This window comes from Zootoca vivipara, chromosome 3, assembly GCF_965207765.1.
Source record: "Zootoca vivipara chromosome 3, rZooViv2.hap1.1, whole genome shotgun sequence".
NCBI lineage: Eukaryota > Metazoa > Chordata > Lepidosauria > Squamata > Lacertidae > Zootoca > Zootoca vivipara.
Window position 1 is genome coordinate 13171654 of NC_142586.1, and position 21331 is coordinate 13192984.

General features: G+C 45.3%; 1 long non-coding RNA gene and 1 pseudogene across 1 annotated transcript in view; one reads left to right on the forward strand and one right to left on the reverse strand.

Annotated features, from left to right (window-relative positions):
• LOC148686166 (uncharacterized) overlaps positions 1-21331 on the forward strand; it is a 202510-nt gene that overhangs the window by 77248 nt on the left and 103931 nt on the right. The gene's annotated exons all lie outside the window — the stretch shown is intronic.
• Positions 14954-17721, reverse strand: LOC148686167 (syntaxin-binding protein 2 pseudogene; annotated as a pseudogene).

The window sequence follows — 21331 nt, forward strand, 5'->3', positions numbered from 1 at the left end:
GGTTAGGACTTTTCCTCATCTTATCCATTCCTGGCAACCTGCCGTGGGAGTTGGTTCCTCTGCCGTCTGACAGTATGTGTATTAGGAAACTCTGGTTATTCTGTGGCTGGAATGATGTTTACAACAGAAAAGCAAGAACCGTATCAGTTGCTTCTTGTGGTTCCTGGAAGATGGCACATGGGGGAGCATGGCAGGGTCAGGAGTGTTCCACATCCCTACTCTAGATTAATGCATTTAATGCTGCATCCTAAACAATGAGGAGTAAGCGCTACTGAACCCGGTGGAGCTTATCTCCAAGTAACCATGCTCAGGATTATGTTGTAAAAGGACTGACCCTTAGACTGTAACTGCCTGTAATCGTCTTCATCTGCCTTCAATAAAACATGCCTCTCCCATATTGGTCTCTGCAGCCACAGCAGGCGCTGTAACTCTCCAACGGTTTGACTTTACCCCTCATGGGCACCCTCTTCCAATTGTCCCTTGAGGCAGACGGATGCCAACAAACCCCAAACCCTGTAGCTACACTTGCCCTCCCGGCTGCAGAGTCACTGCTGCTAAGCAGGAAGGAGAGGGGGAGTGGTGAAAAGGTGGGAATGCTGTCACAAGGCTGACAGGAAGAGCAGGTCATTCACAAGTCAGAGAGAGAGAGAGATGAGGCCAACCGACAGTTTCTTTATTAAGGAAAGGGGGAAAATACAAGGAGGCTCATAAAGTCAAACTCCCCACCTAATGAGGAAGTTGCTCAAACTGGCATGCAGCCCCTCCTTCACTCTCTAGCTTTGTGAGTCAGGGCTGCTCCCTTGTAATCTTCTGCTATGGTGAGCCCCAGAGGCCTCTCTCTGTGCCTGTGGCTCATTGCTCAGCAACATGTCACTTTCTAGGAGTAAGTGGGGCTGGAGAGTCGTCAGCAGAGAAGCTGTCAGGATGGGTCTGCAGGAGACGCGCAGGGTCTGGCTCCCCTCCGTCGTCTCTGTCAGAGCCTGCATCTGAACCATACCTGCCAAGTTGGTGTCAGAGAAATAAGGGACCGGGCGGAAGTAGCAGACCGGAAGTAGCGCTGCCGCCAATTTGGAACTGGGCGGAGCACGCTCAGAAGTGACTTTTGATGCTGCTTTGCCCAGTTCCAAAATGGCCGCCGTGCCAGAAGTCGCACTGCAGCCATTTTGGAACTGGGCAGAGCAGGATCAAAAGTCGCTTCTGAGCATGGTCCACCCAGTTCCAAAATGGCCGTCGTGCCAGAATAAACCGGGGGGAAACAGAAAAATCCGTTTTTTCAGCTAGGAATAGCTGGAAAAACGGGGATTTCCCGGGGAATACGGGAGACTTGGCAGCTATGATCTGAACTGCAAACCTCATCACCCTGCCCTGTGCTGGGCCACCAGCCTTCTTCTACCTTTTTTCAATCCCTCAAGCTTCCTGCTTCTAGTACCTCCCAGCTTGTCCCCTCCTCTGAGGTGTGGCTGGTGTCCCACCACCAGGGTCCGGGAACTAAATCATCTTCTTCTGTGCCTTCCCTAGGGGGCTTTTGGATGGGGGGGCTTCTACTGCTCTTCGTCATCCAGCCAGTCGTTGACACCAGAGCTCCCGCTGATGAACCTGCCTGCCTCTTGCCTTAGCAAATGACAGGGACTCCATGGCCAAGAGGTCATGTGTGAGGTTCCTGCCCTTCTCACCAACTGCTATTGTCTTAAGTAAGACATATGACTGGGGTGGCTACAATATTAGGCTCTTTCTACAGACTAGTGTTATGTGTCTTTCCCATTACTTGGATATGGCACAAAGTTTTCTTTGCTACCATTTCAGATGGTAAGATTTGGCACCACCTTGAAAATTGGAAATGTTTGGCTTTTCATAAAACAAAATTGGTATTCCCCCCCACCCCCCAGATATGTTTGCGACTGGGAAGGGTGCTGGATTTTTGAGTGAGGAAAATACAAATGACTAGACGCGGCAGGAGAGTTGTGCACGCATGAATTCTGCATTTGGAAGCAACATACAGGTTTCAAAATTTGTTTTTACTTAAAATAATTAGAAACGGAATAAATGACTTTCTGGTGGCTTGATTAAATAAGCAGTGCCACTCGGTGCTGATTCCAGAATATGCCTAACCTTGGCCTTTGGCAACTCTTCAGACATCCAGGCTTTTAAATACTTTTATTCCTGCAAATGTAGGGAATAATCCAGCCAAATTTAAACACTTTCCATATCCAATTAATGTCAGTCAGAGAGATTTAAGCATGTGTTTAACTTTCACATTGAAATCAATGGGACTCAAACGTGATTAAATGTGGTTGTATTGTGCCCATAAACTCTCTATAATTTTTAGTCGATTTTTGGACTATGTTTAAAGACGTGGTTGCCGCACTTTGAGCCAGACACTGAAACACAAGTAGCAACAGCAAACACATTAGGAAAAAGAAAAAATTAAAGGGGGAGATGACATAGCTCAGGGCATATAAGGCCCTATTTCCAGTCTTAAGTCCTAGGTTCAGTCCCTGGTATCTCTAGTTTGAAACATCTCAGGTAGCAGGGCTGACCATGGAAGGTTTAGAGGGCATGCTGTTCAGGAGGAAAGACAAGAATGTTATTGTCTCTCTCCAACAAGAATAAGATAGACACAGGAAGCTGCTGATCCTTCTTCACATACAACACAGCGCCATCTAGTGTCTAAACCATATAATGACACTATCCACACATCTGGGAACCACCACCTTCAGATCCTGGAGAGCTTTGCAGGCCCCACTGACCATCTGTTCATCTGTGCCTGCAAACCCCCCTTTTGGCCCCAGCATATCTATACATGGCCTGTGATTTCAGGGGTAGGGCAGGTGGACTTGGCTTGGCTATAGTGGCCTTGTGGGTCACATGGGGAATCCAGATGGGCCTAGTTAGGTCCATGAGTCTGAGGTTTTGTACTTCTGAGCTAGATAAACCACTGGTCTTCTGGCTCAGGTAAAAACATTGAACAAAAATTAAGCAGGGATACAGTTATATTTTTCCTCCACCTTCTAGACCTAGTCATTATGAAAGAATGGTGCTGGGGGCAGGATATTTCAGCTCCTGGGGAATTTTTCCTGGAAGCACAACATCTTAAGGGGAAATGGGACAATATCTCAAGCAGTGGGATATTTTACTGAAGAAAGCAAAGGGCCTTGACCTGAACATTTCATCTTGCTTCTGTTTTCACCAAGTTGCCCCACGATATGTTTTCCCAGAAGACACATCCAGGACTCCAATAAATAATATCATTGGCTTGTCTTTCCCATCTCTACATCTCCGGCTTAGGACTATTCCACAAGAATATCATACCATGACTTTATTGAACAGGAAGTTCCTTGATTAATTCTCCGGGGCCAACTCTTTGCTCTTAACCTTCTGCCTATCTCCTCTACAAGCCTACAGAAGCTTCCCAACAATTTATTTTATACAAAGCCCCCTTCGGGTGTTTCTAAGACTTGCTGTTTCAGGTTGAGGACTGGATTCTCACTATAACATAAAGCCCATAGACAATGAAGGGAATGGAAGACAAGGATCTGGGAAAGGAATCATTTCATGTGCCCGCTTAGCTGCTGGAGTGCATTCAGTTGTTATAGCAGTGTGGCCAAGAGGATAAGTTTTCAATTCAGTGATGTCAGCACTCTTAATATTTATTTCTTGTTAGTCAATTATTAATTATTCCAAAATTATTATTAATTTGTAGACTGCTGTAGAGCTTAGGGCAATATACATAGGGTGTCTATGCAAGCTTCCCATGTAGACACTGACTGGAGCTAGACCAGCTTAGCTCCATCTCACCAATGAAATTCAATTTTTGAAACCGTATTAGCAATGGTAATATATCTAGTACATGTATTCAGGAAATATTTATTGAAGCTGGGGTGAGTAATTACATTTTTAATATTTGGTTGGAAGCCGCCCAGAGTGGCTGGGGAAACCCAGCCAGATGGGCGGGGTATAAATAATAAATTATTATTACTATTATTATTATTATTCCCATGCTTATGTGATGTAGAATAAAGGATGCTGAGGATGACTTGGGGAGGCTGTTAGTTTCAAGGATGTGGACCTGAAGATCCCAGCCATTTATCAGAACTCCAGTACTTTCCATAACTTTCTACATGGCTATTTTTCAGTTGAGTTTCTTAAACCACCACTGTTTGGACCAGAGGAAGAATCTCATCCAAGTTCACTCTTAAGGCCAAATGTCAGAAGCCAAATGTAGTGGATCCCACCCCTGCCACCAAAAAGTGGAAGATCCCACTGCTCTATCACCTATTGCAGCAAATCCCATCTACACTTACACTGTATATAACCACCATGGGTTATCATGTGGTTTTTGAAACCAAAGTGTTGCAGTAAAACAGGCAGCATATTGAGAATAGGTTTCCCTTCCTGTGAGAGTGATCATAGAATCATAGAGTTGGAAGAGACCACAAGGGCCATCCAGTCCAACCCCCTGCCAAGCAGGAAACACCATCAAAGCATTCTTGACATATGGCTGTCAATCCTCTGCTTAAAGACCTCCAAAGAAGGAGACTCTACCACACTTCTTGGCAGCAGATTCCACTGTCGAACAGCTCTTACTGTCATGGTGGAAGGATGCTTCTTCCAAAATGGCACCTGCCGTCTGCATTTTTTGCAAAGGTGCTCTATTAAAAAAGTACATTGCCATATCAATCTGAAACACTTTTCAACTGATCAGAAGGCAATTACCGGTAAATGATTAAACTTGTTAATTAAGCAATTTAAAACTGTGGCTCTAATGTGAATAATTTCTCAAGAAGCGTAATTTATTTATCCAATTCTCCTTTGTGGAGATGATGTGAATTTATAGGAATGGCAAAACTAACGGCAGCCATAAGGAATCACTCTAACCAGAACTTGAGGAAGGAATGGCAATGTTTTGAGGATTATATGAAAAAACACTGTTCCAAAGACAATATGTTGTTATGCCTAGATTAAGTATGTAAAGATGAATCAATCTAAAGTAAACTCAACAGTGACCAGATAAGGCTTAGCATAAAGACACAATGTATAATAGAAATTAAAGATTAAAGGATGTCGAGCTGAGGTGGGAGAAAGCCACATGGGCATATAGCAGTTATGAGCAACCTTTTGAGCTTGGTGTGTCAAAATTCGCCAAAAAACCGAGCATAACTCGGGTGGTGTGTCACTTTGAGAAAAAAAAACATAATTTCGTGATATTTATAGTTTAAATAACAAAAATGTATAATTGTAATATATAACTGTACTGTATTTAATAAACCAAAAACTAATTATTTAACCAAACCAAACCAAAAACCCCTTATTTATCACAAAGTGCCCAGAGTTGTTGAGCTTTTGGGGGGAGCTGCTGACCAAAGTTTTGAAGATTTTTTTGGGGGGTGCAAAAGTTGCTTTGCTTTGGGGGGGATGCCCCAAAGCTGCTGCGCTTTTGGGGGGGGGGGAAGAGAACAGAAATAAATGATGAATAATACCTTCGCTGGAACTAACACGCAGCACCGACATAGTCTGCCAAAGCGCCAAAAAACCCAGCACAGAATGGGTTAAAAAACGACCGCTGTTACACCCAATCATAGTCTGCCAAAGCGCCAGGGGGGGAAAGTACAGAAAGGGTTACAAAACCAATCTCTGGCTACGAGCAACAACAACAACAACAACAAAGGATCTGGGTTTTAAGAGCGGAGACAAGCTCTAGCAGAGACAAGCTGTAGGAGGAGTGGGAGAACAAATGGGGGGGGACAACAACAACAGCGCGAATGGGCCGGTGGGGCGGGTGCCAGCAGGGAGGGCTCTGCGTGTCATGTCTGACACGCATGTCATAGGTTCGCCATCACTGGCATATAGTATACTTTCTATTACAGTAATTCGATAAACACAGGGTTTGAATTTCTTAATTTGTAACTGTATGATTTTGCAACTGTATTTTTTCTTTCTAGAATTAAAGGGGGGGGGAATTCTGAAGAAGCCTACTGCTGAAGTGGCCCGTCACAGGACTTGCTTATTGTGCCTTGGAGGAGCTAGTTGGCTTCTGTAATATTTGTGCTGGACATCTGGAATAGCTGCGCTTCCAAATCTGAGCAGATGTGCACAGCGGGTTTCCTTTCCCTTCCCAGCAACGAGAGTCGTGTTGCACAAACATTGCTCTTCTCGAGAAGAGGGACCACACCGAGCAAAATGAGTTTTCTCCTTTGCCAGGGCACTCTGTTGCCTGCTGCTGCCTCCGTTGCCTAATGTACACAGCACTCCACCACGAAGCAGAGGTTTGCGTTCGTGGAAAAGCCTCTCAAAAACCCCAGTGGGCACATGCAAAGATAATTGCTCTCCTTGCCTATATGGAACGCAACAGATCGTCTTCTTGGTAGCCTGGCTTTGGTGGTTATACAAAGAATTACTTAAAACAAAAACAAAAAAACTTGTTGCCATGAATCTTCAGGGACAGTATTCCAGTAAAACAATAGTATTCTTCCTTGTTAACTAACCAAGCAGAACAGCTGAGCAATGGGATCAACCCACATTATAGATATTAACACAAATGCATAACCAGTAGTCTCCACAGTAAGACAAATCAGCTTCATCTCTCATTTCTTTTTCTTGAACTTGAAACCCCCCTCCCCCCAAAAAGAAACTCATTCCTTCCAGCTGATTCCAGCTACAAAAGCTGAACTCTTAGACTGGTGTCTTGTTTAGGGTGGGAGTGTTGCAGGCTTTTGTTTCTGTTCTTGATATTCCATTTTTGTATCTTCATTTTTAGATCTTATGTGGAAATAGTTCCGTTTAGCTGTGTACTTTTGGGTGTGTTTAATTTATTTGTTTAAGACTACTTTTGTTGTGATTGTAATTATGTTAATCTGTTCAACGTTGTAAGCTGCCTTCAGCACAGTTTTAACTATGGAAAGGTGGCATGATTATAAAGAACATGGTAGGATTTTCTGGAAATCTGGTCAACAGGCAACAACATCCCATTCAGCCCTTATGTGATCAGTACTGCAACCTGATGATGCTCGGGTGGGTGCTGAGACAATCACAAATGAGTCAGACTAGGAGTGGCTGCTGTCACTCACAGGCGCCAATAGCTCACCTGGGCTCTGTCCACAGTCAATGTCAGATGCATCATTCAATCATTTGCTGACACCCTCATATGTCCCCACTTCATCCAAACCTATATCAGTGGGGCAGTTCAAGAGCTATTTTCACTACAATATGCATTTTAATGTGCACTGGAGAACCGGATTGCAAATTTCCAAGTGTGAATTTCACAAGATGGCTGTTTTCCCCAGTTGTGTATTGCTTCAGAAACTGCAGGTTAACTTTAAATGTGAACTGAAATGGATTTTTCCCCATCCCTAGTTAGCCCCGAGACACATGTCTTCTCTCATTATCACAGGTATGGATGCAAACACTATGCTAGGCATCCCCAAACTGCGGCCCTCCAGATGTTTTAGCCTACAACTCCCATGCTCCGTAGCTAACAGGAGCAGTGGTCGGGGAAGATGGGAATTGTAGTCCAAAACATCTGGAGGACCGAAGTTTGGGGATGCCTGCACTATGCTGAAATAGAAAGGCCTTTGAAGTGACCCAGCAAGGCTTTAGAAATCTATACATCAATCTATATGTTCAGAAAACGTCCATTCTTCTTCTGAGAATGCGGCCACCTCACAATGCATTCGAAGAACTGCATGCTTGAATTCTGCACTACCCATTCAGTTTGTTATAAAAAGAAAATTGTAGGAACTACTTTCACGTGCAAATCAGAGATTTTTGAATTCATCCAGTAAATCGGTAAATCTAAATCTCTGGCTCTCTGCCTCAGCGCATATAGCAGCTCCCAACTTCCTCTGGTCATTCAGCTCCTCAGCTTTGTCCAGGAATAGTCAATACTGAGAACCATTTGCCAAACATGTAGAAGTCAGTACCTCCTTTTGCATTCAGCTACATTTGGTAAATATGAACTTGGCAGACATTGATTTCAGCTAAATGGTCTTTCCTAAAGCTGAAGATATATTTCAGGAATGTCTTCAGGCACCCTGTCAGGGTCTCTTTAATAGGGACCAGCAGTTCAATTAATAATGTCTTTTGGAATTTACCAGAAGGGAGACAATTTAACTAATTGCTTCAAGGTTCATATAATCCCTCCACGTCCTCCGGACATGGATCGAAACCCTCGGCTCATGCTACTTTTTTGTTAGCAACAGCATTCCTGTTTTTATAGCATCAGTTTTCAGCTTTTTAGTCGAGCAAAATTAACAAGGTTTGAATGGCAAACGGGGGGGGGGGGGTGTTCACATGGTGGCACAATGCTGACCTCACTTAATTCTGGCTCTTTAATATTCAGTGGGAAGCACTGCCAAGTAAAACAAAATGCCTGTCCCTGGGCAAATTTATAGATAGTCTTTCCACCTGTAGGTCAGCAGGTCACAGGTCTGTTTGAAATGCTGCTAAAAGCTCAGCAATGTACAATTGCAAACTCTTTATGAAAAGGAACTGTTTGGGGTGATGACAGACCTTCTAAATGTGAGGTCAAGCAACTTGTTCTGAATGGAGGCACTAGAAATAAACCGTTGGGTAGAGGGCTTCAGTCAAAGGTGTCAGGAAGAAATTACATACCGTATTCACAACCAGAGTCAGTTCTAAATTCTGCTTGAAGGACATATTGCATTTAATTTATAACGCTCCCGTTAACGTCTCCTTCAGAGGTGGATGTTTTGAGGCAAGGTTTAGAAACTGGGTGAGTTTATCCAATCAGCATGTGTATAGAAATGTCAAGGCAGCCTTCCCACTGTGGTGCCCACCAGATATTTTGGACTGTGATTCCCATCTGCCCTGGCTGACATGGCTGCAGCTGCAGAAGGCATGCAGATTGCTACCATGCAGATCTTGGGATCTCAAATCTCAGCGTGAAAACTCGGCTCACCTACCCCCCCCCCACCCTTTGCCTCTTGCCTTCCATTCTACATCATACCGGTAGTTGCAGCACCCCCTGCAGCTCCCCCAAGGCTTTGTGCCCAGTGTAACCGAACCGGCCATGTGTGGCGAAATAGTGCCTGATGATGATTCCAGTTCATCATGGGTTAACCTATCACTCCCATGATAGGGAGGTGTTCCCTGGGAGGCGGAGCTAGTCAGCGTTCTAAATGGAGGGGGGACAACCGTTGGAAGGCAGATGGGGAGTGGAGGGTTAGAGAGGGAGGAGGAGGTTAGGTTTGGGTGGATGGGAAGAAAGGTTATAACCATTATTATCAAGATGCAGGAGATGTATTAACAAGTCTGTGTTATATGAAAAGAAGATAGGCGCTTTTAAGAACCAGAGAAACCCATGTTTTCAAGTCCCCAACTGCCACACTTAACAATAAAGTTAAATGTGCCTAAACGTTCCTGGATTCTGGCAGTGTCTCAGTACTTTCAGAGGTGTGACAAAGAGGCGAGAACAGAGCTTTCCTGTGGAAGAGGAAACTGTTTGCTTTTTCTCCTGTCATACAAAGGGCTGGTTAGCGAAGCCAAAGGAGCCACATAGTTGCCTAAGGAAGAGGCACATTGTAGCAGTAGGGATCCATGGGAGGAGACCCCACTGGTGGCAATAGGTTTCGAACGCAGAGCCTGAGGTGCCCTGGAGACAAGTCCAATTGGGACACTGGAGGTTTTCTCCCGTTTGTAAGGAAGCACAGGGAGAGCCTCTGTTGTTAAAGCAGCGAGGGGTGGGAAAGTGGGAATCCCTCACACCATGCTCCCCTAAATTCACCTCTCTTGCTACCCTTTTGTGTGTCAGAATATAGGCTGAGTCAAACTGAGCTGCACTGCAGACAAATTATTAGCGTTTCTATTTTAAATTCACAAATTACTTCCCAAACTTCAGGTGGGGCGCTCCCTTACCAGCAGGGAGATTCCGTGGCTGCATGTGCTGCTAAGAATAAATGAAACAAGTGAAATATAGTTTTGTAACTATTTCACCTTTTTTTTTTGTTTTTTGCTGATATTATGCCTACACGTCTCAGTTTAATCTCCCCCCACCTCTCTGCCACAACCACCCACAGGTTTCTATCATTTGCTTGCTTGCCTCTCCTCCCCACCCTCTAATTGGGTTTGGAGCCAACATTATATAGGTTAAAATGGACAGTTATGAACAGTTCTGGGATTATTTTCTCTGTGGATTTGTTTTCAACTCAGAGCTCACCCACACTTCCCCTTTGTTCCGTGATTTCTTATATATTTGGTCCATGGCACAGATGTCAGTCCTCAGAAAACCTGATTGGCATTTGCTCTGGTTCAGCAGCAAATGGCGAGATTTCCTGGGCAAAGCAGCAAGGCCAAAGAAAAGTCTCTTGGAGTCATGCTTAGAAGTCAAGGACCCAAGGGAATTGTGGGTGAGCCCCCAAACCAGCACTGGGAAGACTTTGTCAGGGTTGGGTTGAGAAGCCTGTGGTCCTTCAGATATTGCTAGACTCTAACTCACATCCAGGATGATGGAAGTTGAATTCAGCAACTTCTAGAGGAGGCATCCCCAAACTGCAGCCCTCCAGATGTTTTGGTCTACAACTCCCATTATCCCTAGCTAACAGGACCAGTGGTCAGGGATGATGGGAATTGTAGTCCAAAACATCTGGAGGACCGAAGTTTGGGGGAGCCTGTTCTAGAGGGTCACCAGGGGTGTCTGAGTGGTATAAAGATGGGTGGAAGATGCAATTCAGTCATTTTCTCTTTGGTTCCTTTTCAGGTGAAAATCATTCTTCTCAAACTTCCCTTTCCCCTGTGAGGAGAAAGATACAGGGATTCTCCAAGAGCTCTATATTTTCCTTCTGTAGGCCCAAGAGCTGCTTGTGGACAGGAATAGGTTTGAACGGCCATCTTTCCACAAGATCTTCCCGAGCTCCAATTTGCAGGTTGTTTTGCTTTTTAACTGCAAATAACTTTGCAATGCATGATGCTCCTAAGTATTCCTGAGAAAAGCTGGTTTTTTTCCCTTCAAATTAATCTCTGTGTGAGCAGAATCTAATATAAGCAGAGGCCTCCCTCTGTGATACATGAAGAATATGCCTTCATTAGTGTCATCTTCTGCAAGCTGGCTGGCAAGACCTTGAGGTGAAATCAAAGACAATCAAACATGAATAAGCAGACAGCAGTCTTTCTTGCTAATATGGATATATTTAAAAGTGTACCTGAGTGGCTGGAGCATTTTTCCAATTTACACTGTCTTGCTAATGAAGACCAAATTGCCCTTTTGCAGCACTCCTGAATAACTAATAACCTTTAAAAGCTTTATCCATGCCACTGCTTAGTTGCTTGTCAGTTATTGGAAAGCCCCTAGGAGCTTAAAAAGAAGAAGAAAAACTTCAAGATTTTCTGGGGGGGGGGATGAACTTCCTGCACCACACACACACCGCATTTCAAAGCACACTTACTGTTGTTCAAGGAATAATAACTTGACCTTTGAAAAGAGTTGATAGGAACTAAGAGTCATTAAAAACACTTACACAAAATAACCTGCTGTGACACCAATTTGGCTCAACAGAAGAAGCTTGCCGAGAGCATCCCTACCCGTGACAGTGTGTGCAGAATGAACCGTTGTGGTCCAGTCTTTCAAGTAGCTCATCCTTAAAAGTTCAGAAGCAAATTCTGCATAGTAGGGTTCTTACCAACCGGAACACGACTAGCAATAGCTCACCAATGGAAGAAGGAGACTGCAATGCCCCTGAATTGGTCTTGCCCCACTGACGGAAAACAACACTATTGACAAAATTGCAAGATCTGGGCTTTTCAACCGGAGGGTGGCAACACGAGAACAGGCCTTCTCTGCAGTGGCTCCCTGGCAGTAGAATGCTCTCCTCAAGGAAGTTTGCCTGGTGCCTTCAGTATACACCTTTAGGTGCTAGGCAAAAACGTTCCTTTTTAATCAGGCCTTTGGTTGATCTTACAGTGGTACCTCGGTTTATGAACACAATTGGTTCCGGAAGTCTGTTCATAAACTGAAGCATTCATAAACTGAAGCGAACTTTCCCATTGAAAGTAATGGAAAGTGGATTAATCTGTTCCAGACGGTCCGCGGAGTACTTAAACTGAAGCGATCATAAACTGAAGCAAACTTTCCCATTGAAAGTAATGGAAAGTGAATTAATCCGTTCCAGATGGGTCCGCGGCGTTCGAAAACCGAAAATTCGTAAACCGAGGTGTTCGTAAACCAAGGTTCCACTGTATTGACATCCTTTGACCTTTTAGAATGTGGCTTTTGGGGGGTGGGCTATTGAGTTGTTCTTTGTATTTTTATTAGGTAGTTTGTGGTTTTATATCTTGATTTTATTCTGTGGTATATATATACACCTGAGGTGTAGGGTGGTATATAAATTTGTTGTTAATAATAATAATAATAATAAATGGTTTAGGACACACTAAAACTAAAGTGGCTATTATACAACAAACCAGAGACACTGAATTGCAAAATCACCTGAGACTGGGTGCACACTGAAGCATTCTATTTAAAATACTTACTATCAGATAGAAATCTTCTGACACACAATGTAGCACGATTCTGTGCATCTGCTATAACCTGCAATTAAATCATGAAAAATCAAGGACAGCAAGCCTGACAGAGGCATTATTATTCAGTTTATGAAATCTTGTGCTTCAGACACATGGTTTTTTTCACCAGGGTTCAACTGGGCAAAGCTCTAGTTGGTTAGCGACTCCTGTTTCTCTGCTTTTTTCTGGCTTTTTAAAAATATATAACAATTGTATCTTGTTGTCATAATTGTTGCATTTCTAGCCATTTTAAAGTTACTGGTCTTTGACCAGGTAGTGCTCCGGTCTAAACCACTGAGCCTCTTGAGCTTGCAGATCAGAAGGTTGGCGTTCGAATCCCTGTGGCGGGGTGAGCTCCCGTTGCTGTCCCACCTCCTGCCAACCTAGCAGTTCGAAAGCACATCAGTGCAAGTAGATCAATAGGTACTGCTACGGTGGGAAGGTAAACGGCATTTCTGTGCGCTCTGGTTTCCGTCACGGTGTCCTGTTGTGCCAGAAGCGGTTTAGTCATGCTGGCCACATGGCCCAGAAAGCTGTCTGTGGACAAACGCCGGCTTCCTCGGCCTGAAAGCCAGATGTGCACCGCAACCCCATAGTGGCCTTTGACTGGACTTAACCCACCCAGGGGTCCTTTACCTTTTACCTTTACCTATGATTGTAACGCAGGTGGCGCTGTGGGTTAAACCACAAAGCCTAGGGCTTGCTGATTAGAAGGTCGGCAGTTCGAATCCCTGCGACGGGGTGAGCTCCTGTTGCTCGGTCCCAGCTCCTGCCAACCTAGCAGTTTGAAAGCACATCAAAGTGCAAGTAGATAAATAGGAACTGCTACAGCGGGAAGGTAAACGGCGTTTCCGTGTGCTGCTCTGGTTTGCCAGAAGCGGCTTTGTCATGCTGGCCACATGACCTGGAAGCTGTACGCCGGCTCCCTCGGCCAATAATGCGAGATGAGCGTGCAACCCCAGAGTCGGTCACGACTGGACCTAATGGTCAGGGGTCCCTTTACCTATGATTGTAATAAACGGATGGATTGAACTGATTGACGAAGAAACCTGGTAAGCCACGCTTTTAATGTACTAGCATGCCCTGCAACATTTTTAGAATGATATCGCTAATAACGTTCTAATAACGTTAAATAGGTCAGCATAGATCCAGCCTATGCCTCTGGATACCACTTCCTGGGAATCACAAGCGAGGAGAGTGCTGTTGTTCACATTCACTTTGTTTTGAAAAAAGTCCTTGCTGTTTTCAGGTGTTCACACACCCTTAATTTATTTTTCTGTGGTGTGGTGACCAACGGATGGACAGTGAGAGTGGTCCCTGTGAGCCCTCATGGTTGCAAAGAGAATTATACTGAAAGCCTGGAAGGATAAATACCCGACATGTCCCACTCAGCGGTCTGAATTTCTCACTGCCTTTTCTGTGTTTGAAGTTATAACTCATAATGGCCTATCTCATTTGGACATAAGGACTGCCTGTATAAATTTATAATTTTCAAGTCAGGAACAATGGACTATTCTTACTGTCGGCAGTAGCTGACAATGACTCCTTTTTTCTGTTACATTTCCAAAATTAAAAGAGTGTTGTTGCGCTCAAACTTGATTCTTATATATATATATATATATATATATATATATATATATATATATATATATATATCTGGTTGGCAACTGTGGGAGTAGGCTGTTGGACAAGATGGGCCTCTGGCCTGATCCGGCAGGGCTTTTTCTCATGTTTTATGTCCTTAATATAAAAATCTGGTGTCTATTGCTTGAGCATGTGTATGTTACACTCTCTGTTACAAAATTAACTGGCCTGCTCAGAGCCAAAGGTTCCACCCATATGTGCAAGCAAGTAATGAGTTCCTGCCAAACATGCCCCAAGGCTTACAGAAGCATTTCCTCCTTCCTCGCCAACACAGCTGCACCTCCTAAGAGTAGCGAGCTCAGTCCTCGAGGACTTCCCACAAGCAAATGCTTGATCCCAGATGCCTGCTATTTTATTTTATTTTTTGCAACGACAGGCATCACATCCATCCTCATCATGAAAGCTTGCACAGCTTCATTTTAGCCGTGAATTGCGACACGTAAGCCCTGTGCGTGGCTTTCACACTCTTGCCGGTCTCAGCCGTGTGTTTGAGACACGTTTGCCGGGCTCTTCCCACAAGCTCAAAGCAGACAGTAGATAAAACACACAACCGGCAAAGCAAAACCTCCAGCACCGACGAAAACAAAGCCTACGTGGAACGACGAAAGATAACAGCATCCATTAACTCGCAGCTCACCCATTCCTGGGCGTAGCCCTCAATCATACAAGCCAAAAGCCGGCTAGAACAGGAACATCTTGCAACCCTTCCTCAAAGCAGGCAGAAAACCGCAGTCTTGCAGATCGTTCCACAAGTTGCTGTGAGGAGAGGCGGTTTTAGGGTGGCACGACTCGTGAAGTCTCACTGGGTGCCGCATTGCCGGGGCCGCCACCACAATGCTGTAGAATGGAGCGTGAGAGACAGGGGGCACCAAATTTTAACACAGGGTGCCACTGAAATTTGAGATCCCAAAGTCTGCCACTGCTGTAAAGGCCCCGCTCCTACCAGCTGAGCTTCTCTCCTGTCTAACCTAAGGTTGCCAGAGTTTTTTCCAGTGAATCTGGGGACACTTTTCAACTTCCTATTAAATAGATGGATTTTGTCAGGGGACTGATTTGTGAATCCGGGGACTGTCCCCAGGAAACGGGGACATCTGGTAACCTTATTCTAACCTGCAACATACAAAGCGAACAAAACACAGTGTGTGTGATTAGGCTCCTTCCTTAGCCCAATGAGCTTACGGAGAGAACTGTCATTATTTTCGTTATATCGATGTGTATTTGTATCAGCAGTCATGACCCAGCCAAAACAAAGCAAGTTTAAATGGATCTCAACAGGATGGTTGAGCATATTTAAATATTTTGCATTGAAAGCAATGAGACTTCTAAACGTTTTCAACTCTGATCGGATCTTGCCCAAACCCAGGTTGGCTACCTAGTGGTCAGACACTACTAGGCAATCAAGGCACCAGTAGAAAGCAAATGATAATTTTTTTTGAGATGATGAAATTGCCAAGTTTTCAGCATCCGCCTGAAACTGCTTCCCTTCCTTAGCAGCAGAAATGTTGGGATTGGCACATTTTAGAATGACGTGGAAAGATTTGCCAAATCTATCACTTGTTATTAATGCGCCAGCTTTTTATCAACTCAAGAACCTTGGCTTTAGTTTCTTCTGCATTACAGGGAGGGAAACGCTACCGTTCCACCTTTGAAGCCGTGATGATAGGAAGATTGCCAAAGTGTGATATGCAGAGTGGCTGGAATGAAAACAAAACAAGGCCAGAAATACTCACTTTTCAGTCTTCTAAGGTACATAAAGCCAGTTCGTTTGAGGCAGTGTTGCTAAATCCCTTAATGGTATGTGGAAAAACATCTATTATTCAGGATCTGATCCTGCATGGGAGTGCCAGTTTGGCTTGCATCACCAAGACAATAAGAGAATCTGGCAATGCTGGGGTTCTGGAGCAAACTCTTCCCCTGATGCTCACATTGGTCCGGGCAGCTCAGGCCAGGTGCATCCACTTTGGAATCATGGCTCCCTGGATTCCTCCCCCAGCCATAAGTCAAGGACTTTTAGTTTTTGAGAGTGCATGTCACCTAGGGAGGCACACTCCTCCCTGTCTTTCAAACAGCCAGTTGCTTAGCTCCTGCCGGCAATGGAGCGAGCTGATCAGGCGCCAGGGGTGGGACCAGCTGCCCGCGGGGGTGGGACCAGCCAGGGCAGGATGCTCCATGGGGCACCTGAGGAGTCTGCCTGCCTCCTCCCACTCAGCTGAGGGGGAGGCAGCGGGCAGACTGTTTGGGGCAGCGCGGAGCCTGCGGCCGCCCAAGCCACCGCATCACTCCCAGGAGACATGCGTGGCTTGGGCGCACTGCAGGCCCCGCGATGAGTGCCGCCCGGCATTTTGTCATCCACCTCAGTGGTGACACCTGGGGTTCTGCCCCCCACCACACAGCCCTTCCTCCGCCCCTGGCTTCTGCTGGTATTTCTTATGCACAAACAGGAGGAGCCAACGGGGTGAGGCAGTTGACTGGCAGCAGGAGACCCGGGACAAGAGTGCAGTTCTTTCTGGTACTGGGGCATCTTCTTCAGGATCTGAGACAGGTCTTTAAGGTTGGCCTTGTCTGTGGTGAGTCTCTTGCTCTCAGAGAAGGTCCGCAGGAGCTCAGTCACTTTCTTGGAGACGTCGGCAATGTGCATATGGCACAGATCCACCCACAGGTCATTGTCCTCATCCAGCAGTACCACTTTTTCTCGTGAGTCGCTGATGCCTGTGGATTCATACCTATACGTATCATTCTCAATGCTGAACAGGTCATAGGCCATGGCCTGCAAGGTGAGTTCATGGAGAAACGAAGATACCAGGTCACAGCTCCGGTCTACAATCAAAAGCTGAGAGCGAGATTAGTCAGGACCCTCTCCCATGGTGGGGTTGTCCACTTTGAAGGCATTCAGTTTTGCCAACACTGCATGGGCCAACAGGCAGCATTCTGCAGAGCCATTCCTGTAGCGAATTGAAGGGTACTCCTAGAGGGTATCACATAACGTGGCAATTTGCTCTGCCATCCTTTCTAAGTGATTGTTCTTATCCTCTCTGCAGTAAGGGCTAAAGAGATAGTGGATGCTCTGGGGGGTGTCCAGGGTGTACACCTGTGATTCATAGGGAAGGAAGGCAACATTTATTTCCTTGAGTGTTTTGATGGCTTTGGTGATTCGCGACTTGCCAAGCTCATTGAAGAGGCTCTCGGGGCAGGTGTCAGTGAAGAAGATGTGGGCAGCCTTGTATGTGAAGGTGGGAGTGGCTTTGAAGTCATTTATCAGAGCATGCACAGACGTCTCAATGGGGCTGATCAAGTAGATTGCTTCCAGGCTGGGGAGGGGCTCTCTGTGCTTGTTAATGTCTTCAATAATTGTGATTCCTTCAGCCAAAAGGTCTGACATCTTAAAACAAGATGAGAGAATGCGGGTGCTTGGATGATCCATAACAAGTACTTTCCATTCTCCCTCCTTCTTCATGCTGCGGATGACATCGTTCAAGATCTTCTCGCCCACTATTGCCTTCAGTCCCGCCGGCGCCATGACTCCCGCGTCCCTCTTCGGCTCCTGCTGCCCCAGAAGCCGCCATTTCCGCGTCTCGGGACAAGAGTGTAATATTTAAGGATGCTGATATCAAGGACACACCAGTGGAACTCTGTGCTGCTGTCACAACCGCACAACAGCAAGTGACTTGGGCCTCCAGAGTTTTTGGAAGCACCGGTGCTCAATCCCAGGGACATAAAACAAGTATTTAAAGGACATTTGTCACTGCTACCTAATAATATGCACATGTGCTATACTGCCAGGTCTAGCTATAAAATACTGTTGTGCCCTCCTCACTTCTCCAGGCAGTTAAAAGTCCTGGGGCAAAGCACTTCCCCAGGTTTCCTTTGGAAGGAGGCCACAAGGGGCTTGTGGTGTCTTTTAATGCAGTATTTAATTGATTCCCAAATATACAGATTGAGAATAGCTGGAGGCACAGCTTTAAAAACCCTCTGATACAGCCAATGCCTGCCACTCGCACATCACATCTCCAGAGCTGAAAACTGGCAGAGCCTTAATTCACATCTCTCGCTCTGGGGAGATAACCATTCAGGGGCCAGAAGCAAAAGCGCTTGAGAACCCTACAAAAACCCATACATTCCTCTCATGTCTTCCATCCAGGAAAACAAGAGGCATCACAGGTAGCTCAGTTGGTTAGAGCATGGTGCTGATAACACCAAGGTTGCAGGTTCGATCCCTGTATGGGACAGCTGCCTATTTCTCCCTCTCAGGGGGTTGGGCTAGAAGATGGTCCACAGGATCCCTTCCAGCTCTACAATTCTATGATTCTATGATCAGAGTTCAAGGAGACAGTCCAGCTAGGCAAAAATGTTCAAGGAGGGTATTAAGGAGCTGGTAAGGAGAGGGGCTGAGGAAGGGGAGAGTCTCAGGGGCCAGATAAAGGTCTGGAGGGCCACATGTGAAGGGACCCCAGACCCGAGATTCCACATCCCTTTCCTAGTCATTTATAAAAGCATTTCCAAGCTGCCAATTCGTTAATAAAAAAAGAATCATTAAAAAAAACTATGGTGGTGAACAGAAAAATTAAATAGCATTCTAAAAGGCATTAAGAAGACCTGAGGAAGATCCAGCTACCAGACAAGCTACCTGAGGAAGAGAGCAACCAGACAATCTCTCTCACAAAAGAGGCACTTGCCCACTTTGCCCAGGCTACTAAGGGAGTCTCCGGCAGTATAGTTGACATCAGGTGGGAGGGCGTTCCACAGGGTAGGCACCACTGCTAGGAAGGCCCTCTGCCTGGTTCCCTGTAACTTCACTTCTCGCAGTGAGGGAACCGCCAGAAGGCCCTCGGAGCTGGACCTCAGTGTCCAGGCTGAAGAACAGGTGTGGAGAAACTCCTTCAGGCTTTAAAGTTCAGCATCAACTCTTTGAATTGTGCCCAGAAATATGCTGGGAGCCAGTGTAGATCCTTGAGGACTGGTGTTATATGGTCCCGGCAGCCGCTCCCAGTCTCCAGTCTTTTTCCTCCTGGTGATTAGGATATAACCTGCTTCTCCCCCAACCTCAAATCATTCTGTGAGTTTTTGTTTTTGTTTTCTTTTTTATTCTTAAGGCTTTAGACCATCAAGGAAGACTCACTTGTTTATTATGAGTTTGTGAAGCTGATCTGTTTATTCATAAATTTGCCCAGTGGGTGGAAATTATGGTCCCATCTCTCCCACGGGCTGGGATTACTTTGGGGAGTCAGCTGAAATGTTGTAGTTATTAAAACTGAGCCATCTTGATTCAGTTAGCAGTTTTATGCAGCAATACAGACCTTTGGTTTTCAACAACAGTTAAATATTATAAGCTCATAATGGAAAATATGTCCAAAATCATTACTGCTCCTTTCAAGGAGCGAAACATCTTAAGACCTTTGCTCTGTTCGTCTTTTTCATGTAAGACAGTTCATGCTTTATGTGGTGCAATGATGGATCCGGGTATTTAAGAGCTCTTCCATCAACCCATTTATCTTTCTGATCACTCTGTAAACAGCTTTCGTTCAGCTTCATTATATCCACCCATAAAACAGAGCTGATAAATGAACTTGCATGATCTCCTTTCAAACTCTGGAGATAAGGATGCTGTCTCCCTTGCCCTGCTTCTTGCTTTTCATTTAAGAAGTGAGGGTTGAAAAGCAGCAAAGGGCTGAGGGTTAACTAGGCAGCATTCAATGGCTGCATTTGTGTCACCAGCAGAGATGTCAAAAGAGGCCACCGATTTGCATATAATTAGCATATGCTAATTTATATGTTGTTGTTGTTTAGTCGTGTCCAACTCTTTGTGGCCCCATGGACCAGAGCACGCCAGGCACTCCTGTCTTGCACTGCCTCCCGCAGCTTGGTCAAACTCATGTTGGTAGGTCAAACACTGTCCAACCATCTCGTCCTTTGTCATCCCCTTCTCCTTGTGCCCTATATCTTTCCCAACATCAGAGTCTTTTCCAGGGAGTCTTCTCTTCTCATGAGGTGGCCAAAGTATTGGAGCCTCAGCTTCACGATCTGTCCTTCCAGAGAGCACTCAGGGCTGATTTCCTTAAGAATGGATAGGTTTGATCTTCTTGCAGTCCATGGGACTCTCAAGTGTCCCCTCCAGCACCATAATTCAAAAGCATCAATTCTTCGGCGATCAGCCTTCTTTATGGTCCAACTCTCACTTCCATACATCACCACTGGGAAAACCAAAGCTTTAACTATACTGTACAGACGTCTGTCAGCAAGGTGATGCCTCTGCTTTTTAAGCTGCTGTCTAGGTTTGTCATTGCTTTTCTCCCAAGAAGCAAGCGTCTTTTAATTTCGTGACTGCTGTCACCATCTGCAGTGATCAGGGATCCCAAGAAAGTAAAATCTCTCACTGCCTTCATTTCTTCCCCTTCTATTTGCCAGGAGGTGATGGGACCAGTGGCCATGATCTTGGTTTTTTTGATGTTGAGCTTCAGACCATATTTTGCGCTCTCCTCTTTCACCCTCATTAAAAGGTTCTTTAATTCCTCCTCACTTTCTGCCACCAAGGTTGTGTCATCTGCATATCTGAGGTTGTTGATATTTCTTCTGGTAATCTTAATTCCAGTTTGGGATTCATCCAGCCCAGGCTTTCACATGATGAATTCTGCATATAAGTTAAATAAGCAGAGAGACAATATACAGCCTTTCCCAATTTTGAACCAATCAGTTCCATATCCAGTTCTAACTGTAGCTTCTTGTCCCACATAGAGATTTCTCAGGAGACAGATGAGGTGATCAGGCACTCCCATTTCTTTAAGAACTTGCCATAGTTTGCTGTGGTCGACAGCAGATACAAAATTATAAATAACTGGTATACTTCAAAGAGAAAAACAGAACATCCCTAGTGCGGGAAGACCATGACCAGGTGACCTACATGCCTGTTCATTTTCATAGAATCAGAGTTGGAAGAGACCACAAGGGCCATCCAGTCCAACCCCCTGCCTAGCAGGAGACACCATCAAAGCATTCTTGACATATACCTGTCAAGCCTCTGCTTAAAGACCTCCAAAGAAGGAGACCCCACCACACTCCTTGGTAGCAAATTCCACTGCCGAACAGCTCTCACTGTCAGGAAGTTCTTCCTAATGTTTAGGTGGAATCTTCTTTCTTGTAGCTTGAATCCATTGCTCCGTGTCTGGTTCTCTGGAGCAGCAGA